Source organism: Schistocerca serialis, chromosome 5 (genome assembly GCF_023864345.2).
Source record: "Schistocerca serialis cubense isolate TAMUIC-IGC-003099 chromosome 5, iqSchSeri2.2, whole genome shotgun sequence".
NCBI classification, from domain to species: Eukaryota; Metazoa; Arthropoda; class Insecta; order Orthoptera; family Acrididae; genus Schistocerca; species Schistocerca serialis.
This window is the reverse complement of record NC_064642.1, coordinates 361633693-361640692: the sequence shown is the minus strand read 5'-3', so window position 1 is coordinate 361640692 and position 7000 is coordinate 361633693. Positions and strand designations below refer to the sequence as shown.

General features: G+C 42.6%; 1 pseudogene; it reads right to left on the bottom strand.

The window, feature by feature from the left end:
- Window positions 1–1802: 1802 nt before the first annotated feature.
- LOC126482691 (5S ribosomal RNA) lies at window positions 1803–1920 on the bottom strand (annotated as a pseudogene).
- Window positions 1921–7000: the final 5080 nt, after the last annotated feature.

Sequence of the window (7000 nt, the reverse complement as noted above, 5' to 3'; positions counted from 1 at the left end):
TTCAAGCATATCCAGAGACACGATCCAGTGAAGGTAGACATTTTAACAACAGTGCACTACGTTGGCGTCCCTGGTGGCGGAATCGGGTGCAGAAGCGCTACGTGAATCAAACTTGAGTTCGTTTCCTACATAATGACACATATACAGATTCTGTGACTTATCTCAATTAATTTTTAGATCATTAGAATGCTGTGAATTCCTTTTTGACTCACCCTGTATTACTAAAACGGGAAAAAAAGTTAGTTACTACTTCTTGCGCATGATTTGTATGTGCCCGAGGTTTCCCAAACTCCACCGAAAAGTTTTGAGAAAGGTAGATACTCCAAACGGAATAACTCACAAACTAATAAGTAGTTCTCGAAGCGGGCGTTTTTGGAATTAGAAAAATCCTGGCTAAAAAGCTGTCTTACTGAAATTTTAGAAATACAATTTAAGAATGGAATTTTCCAGAACACGGAATTTGTGAATAACAAAAACTTTTGAAATATAACGCTTTTGGAAAAAGTATAACGTTTGTTGAAAAGGTAAGTATGAGGCCTTTTAAGTGAGCTAAACTAATTTAGAAAAAACAACTGCTTGCTGCCCGAAAATGTTTCTATAAGCATCGTATGTAGTATTGTCATCAGTTGTCTGAAAATTACACAATGAATAATACATTTCAATGAAATATAGCGCAAATCGGTAGAAGCGGGCATTTCCACTTAATGTAGGGTGGAGCCGAATTACTTTATTTAACAAGACTGCAACCAGATTAGTACGCTATCCTTGACCCAGTGAGGAACATCGCTGTCGCTAACGACGTCGACGAGACGTTATATCCTTCCCAGTCGTCCCCAATTTCACTGTCGGTGTGCGGTGCGAAAATATTTTTCCACTTGTTTTTTTGAATCGTTGTATGTGTTTGTAGCTTATTTACCAGTATGTCTGAGAAACCATTCCGCTTTCGTAAGACGAATGCCGTAAAAAACCGTCCGACGCCAGTTCGTTTAGATTGTGCATCAGCGTCCAGTAGCGTAGAGATATCAAGGTGTTTATTTCCGTCTGCTGCGCTCGTGGACAAGTTCAAGATCGGTGTTTCGGACTCGGAACTCCAGACTCTGTTCGATAAAATATTACGTATCTAAATGCGCAAGAAAATACTATCATCGTTTTCTGCAAAAAGATACTGACGTCGCGCGGTATCGAGGGATACACCGCTTAATCAAAGCATATTTCTCATCACGAAAATTTTCACTTTATTGTTATTTCCATGGCCAAAACTAAATATCGGCTCTTCTGTATTTAATTCCCGTTTATTTGTTTTACTGTTGTCATTTGGTAAAGCCTGTTACAGCCAGAACTACTATATTGAAAATTAATAGTAATGTACCTTTTAATCGTTCAAATGTCATCAAGTTAACTCACTTCAGTATTTGTCCACCGAGGGGCGCAATGTTTTTTTCGTTGCTGAAATAGCTAAAAGTGCCACCTGTACACCTCATTTCATGCCCTCTGCAGCAGTCGTAGAAATAAATTAAGTCGAAAAGGCTCCAATATCTCCTATCAGCGGCAGCGTATCTTCTCTGTAATGTGGTTAGGGCAGAGGAAGGACTCGTTTGTCCATTGTGTCACATTTTACTGTTGGCGATATCGTACTTTGGTACAAGTGTATCATTGACTCTCTTCCTGAAAGGACCCAGTCCGGAATCTCTATGAAGAAACAAGACGTTTGGTCGTGAATCAAAGCACTCCGTCTTCAGCCGCTACTATTCGGTCGAGTAGCTCCTCAATTGGCATCACGAGGCTGAGTGCACCCCGAAAAATGGCAACAGCACATGGTGCCCCGGATGGTCACCCATCCAAGTGCCGGCCACGCCCGACAGCGCTTAACTTCGGTTATCTGACGGGAACTGGTGTATCCACTATGGCAAGGCCGTTGACTGTCGTGAATAAGGCTAAGGAAAATTATCAAAATCATCTTCTGAGCGCGCCAAAAAATCCCTTGAACTTGTGGGAGACAGCCAACCGAGGTATAAAGGGCGACTAACGAGGAGGGCGGCTATTATTAACGTAGACGGGAAAATGGTCGAACATTTAAGCAAATTTAATGCCTAGAAGCCCGGTTGTAACGTCTGCAAGTGTCACAAGGGCTCCTGGGCTGATGGCATGGTACACCATTTATGATGAGAGAACGTTTTGTTCGGGTGTTCTCCATTGGCGTTCTAGAGGATGTGTATGTGAAATCTTATGGGACTTCACTGCTAAGGTCACCAGTCCCTAAGCTTACACACTACGTAACCTAAATTATCCTAAGGACAAACACACACACCTATACCCGAGGGAGGACTCGAACCTGCACCGGAACCAGCCGCACAGTCCAGTTCTAGAGGAGCGAGGTATGTGTAAGCACTTCGACAGTAGCAAAGCAAACACTGCACTACACACTACGCGTACTAGTACGCCGTCTACATTTCAATGTTCAGTGCATACTCCGCGCCGCCTTTGGCATGGTCTTTGCTCTCTCTCTCTCTATAGCACGATGTGACACTCGATTCCATAAAAATACTTGAAGTTCTTAAACTAAGGTTCAAATGGCTCTGAGCACTATGCGACTTAACTTCTGAGGTCATCAGTCGCCTAGAACTTAGAACTAACTAAACCTAACTAACCAAAGGACATCACACACATCCATGCCCGAGGCAGGACTCGAACCTGCGACCGTAGCGTTAAACTAGGGGGTCCTCGAAGTGCACCCAGGATAAGAGTGGAGAGGAGGGAGGTCATATAATTCAGATTATCAATTCTTCTTCATGGATTCCCGAAATTTATTTATAAAATGTTGTAATATTTAAAAACAGAACCCATTTGATCGATCTACTCGTTTTTTTCATTATACAATAAATGATTACTGTGAATCCTTTTGGTACGTTATATTGTAAATATAAAGAATTCATAGAACCATTTACTTGCTGAACGTAGTCCGCAGACAATGAGTAAATTGGTGTCAGTATTCAACGGATTATCTTTCCACCGAGTAGCCCGAGGAGCGCAGCTGTCTTCACTATCATCATCGAGTAGAAAACCATTCTATATCTACATCCATACTCTGTAAACCACTGTGAAGGGCATGGCAGAGGGTACTTAACATTGTATCACGTTGTAAGGTTTCTGCCCGAAACACTTGCGTACCGAGAGACTGAGTGTTACGTAGGGGACTGTAGTAAGTTACTGGATTCAACACTTAATGCTGTCTTTTGGAACTGTGTAAGAAGGCTTTCACGGTCTAGTTGGCGTCAATCTTCACGCAACTGCCGATCAGATTTCTCACCATTTCCATGACGCTCTCCCGTGAGCCAAGCAAATCTGTTCCATTCGTGTTGTCCTTTTTCACATACTTATATGTTACCTGTTCATCATATTTGGTATAGGTCGCCACACACTGAGCAATAGTGTAGGACGGGTCGCATATGCGTTTTGTAAGCAGTTTCCGTTGTAGAACAACTGCATTTTCTCTGTATCCTAGCAATGAACCGAAGTGTGTCACCTTCTTTATTTACGACTTATCCTACATGATCGTTCAATTTCAAATGCTCACAAATTGTTGCATCCAGTTATTTGTATGAGCTGACTGATTCCGAGGTCACTATCAATATTGTCCGCCAGATCACTAATATACAACATGAACAGCAAGAATCCTAACACACTTCGCAGCGGCACTGCTGAAGCTACTTCTCTAGCTTTCAAGATTAATGATCGCGGCAGTTCATCACCGAAGTAAAAACGAAGTATCAGCATTATAAAGCTGTTGGTATAATATTCCAGTTAAAAGAAAATAATGGAACCGTAAGATGATTTTTAATGTCATCGCAATTATGTTTAGAATTCCGAGTTTCAATGTGTGAAAAGGGAAGTCTTGTAGGATCGCATTGTTGTCCGTTTTTCTGTCTGTCTGTCCAACTGTTAAGAACATTTTTTTCTCTCAGGATCGATTAGACGTATGAAGTTCAAGTGTACGTCACATATTAAGGGCTACGCCCCCTTCGCAGTAAAAAAGTTTGAAGCTTCTAAGTCGCTTCAGTCAAATGATGCAGCCAATGATGCCACATATTTTGATACTCGAAAACTCCTCATCGAAACCTATAGAGTCTCCCTGTTGACCTAGAATGATGAAATTTGGCAAAAAGCAAGGTTTCATAGAACACGTAAAGGGAAAATTTTTAATTTCTAATTGTAACACAAGAAAAAATGTTCTATTGTCATTTGTTATCCGATTTCATACTTGAAATTAAAACATATTCGAAAGTCTTGGACCGAAATCTAGCCAGTATCAATGTCGCCAACAGGCAAAAATCATCATTATCCTGGATTCCCAGAACGGATAAACAGTCTGTATACATACACTACTGGCCATTAAAATTGCTACACCAAGAAGAAATGCAGATGATAAACGGGTATTCATTGGACAAATATATTGTACTAGAACTGACATGTGATTACATTTTCACGCAATTTAGGTGCATAGATCCTGAGAAATCTGTACCCAGAACAACCACCTCTGGCCATAATAACGGCCTTGATACGCCTGGGCATTGAGTCAAACAGAGTTTGGATGGCGTGTACAGGTACAGCTGTCCATGCAGCTTCAACACGATACCACAGTTCATCAAGAGTAGTGACTGGCGTATTGTGGCAAGCCAGTTGCTCGGCCACCGTTGACCAGACGTTTTCAATTGGTGAGAGATCTGGAGCATGTGCTGGCCAGGGCAGCAGTCGAACATTTTCTGTACCCAGAAAGGCCCGTACAGGACCTGCTATCCTGCTGAATTGTCGGGTTTCGCAGGGATCGAATGAAGGGTTAGAGCCACGGGTCGTAACACATCTGAAACGTAACCTCCACTGTTCAAAGTGCCGTCAATGCGAACAAGAGGTGACCGAGACGTGTAACCAATGGCACCCCAGAGCATCACGCCGGTTGATACGCCAGTATGGCTATGACGAATACACGCTTCCAATTTGCGTTCACCGCCAAACACGGATGCGACCATCATGATGCTGAAAACAGTACCTGGATTCATCCGAAAAAATGACGTTTTGCCATTCGTGCACCCAGTTTCGTCGTTGAGTACACCACCGTAGGCGCTCCTGTCTGTGATGCAGCGTCAAGGGTAACCGCAGCCATGGTCTCCGAGCTGATAGTCCATGTTGCTGCAAACGTCGTCGAACTGTTCGTGCAGATGGTTGTTGTCTTGCAAATGTCCCCATCTGTTGACTCAGGGATCGAGACGTGGCTGCACGATCCGTTACAGCCATGCGGATAAGATGCCTGTCATCTCGACTGCTACTGATACGAATCCGTTGGGATCCAGCACGGCGTTCCGTATTACCCTCCTGAACCCACCGATTCCATATTCTGCTAACAGTCATTGTATCTCGACCAACGCGAGTAGCAATGTCGCGATACGATAAACCGCAATCGCGATTGGCTACAATCCGACCTTTATCAAATTCGGAAACGTGATGGTACGCATTTCTCCTCCTTACACGAGGCATCACAACAACGTTTCACCAGGTAACGCCGGAAACTGCAATTTGTGTATGAGAAATCGGTTGGAAACTTTCCTCATGTCAGCACGTTGTAGGTGTCGCCACCGGCGCCAGCCTTGTGTGAATGCTCTGAAAAGCTAGTCATCTGCATATCACAGCATCTTTTTCCTGTCGGTTAAATTTCGCGTCTGTTGCACGTCATCCTCCTGGTGCAGCACTTTTTTAATGGCCAGTAGTGTAATTAAATTTGTACGGCAGCCGCAGTGTGCGCATCCTACTCACATCTGACCAACTTCCTCTTCTACGTCTTCATTTTTTAAGAAAGGAAAGAAGTTCTCCTTTTTAAGTACTCTCGTATTCGAAACATTCACGTCAGAATACATTCATCTATTCATTTTAAATTAAATTGTATCTCCCCCCCCCATTACGAGCCCGCCGCCATAAATTTATATCCTATGTCAATGTAATGTTGCACAGCTACTAATTTCGTTCATGGTATTTGGCAGAGAAGTAAAATAGTGATAAAAAATATTAATCAAAAAATGTGGATGCATAAGCGTGAATTTGCAAAGAAAATTTGGAAGGGAAAGGCAGGGGCCAAAAATTTCAGAACCTCTCACGTACGTAGTATCAGCAGCGGCAAATGTTCTGGTGTTTACCTCGCATTGTACTCTGAAATAGATATACTGTGGATACTAGTTTAAGACGAAATGAATACATGGTACAGGCTGTGTAGGACGCATTTCTGAACAAGGAAGGCAACTGGCACGTCATCGAAAGTTACGTACTTGAATGCCAAACTCATAGTCGCCTTGAATCTTTGCCACGCATTCGTAAGCAGACGATGAAGGTCCCCAGACGTCGTCCTCTAATTATTTCTTCAGTCCACGTATATAAGAGTAGTGTTCAAGAACATAGCTCCGTAAACGAGTAATACGCACTACAACCAAACTTAACTCTCAGGTTTTACGCAGACGGTGCCCCACAGCTCGTAAATACTTTAAAGTGGTCATTTGTATATTCTACCATCAGCTGTTAATAAAGAAACTTTTATTTGCTACGTTTCACTCTATCTCACCATCATCAGCCAATATTAAGTTGTCATTAAGCGTGACCGTTGTTAGAAGGTTTTCGTGCATTCCCTGTTCCTTTGTAACTGCGTAGTGACGAACTGGTGACTCACGAATCAACCGGGATAGGGCGTTAGGCAGACGTTTGCCAATACTCCACATTCACAAACAAATTAAACAACAGATTGTCCCTCAGGAAGACTGCTTTCCAGATATATGCAAAATATATATCCATAAAATACCAGTAAACCCCCACTACTAGTGTTGAAAGGATCACATTCCCATGTACTCGTTTAAAACGTCGTAGCTGCCGAACTTGTGGTGTACAATGATGAATTGTGCAGGTACCGGATGATCAAAATGTCAGTATAAACTTGAAAACTGAATAAATCACGGAATAATATAGA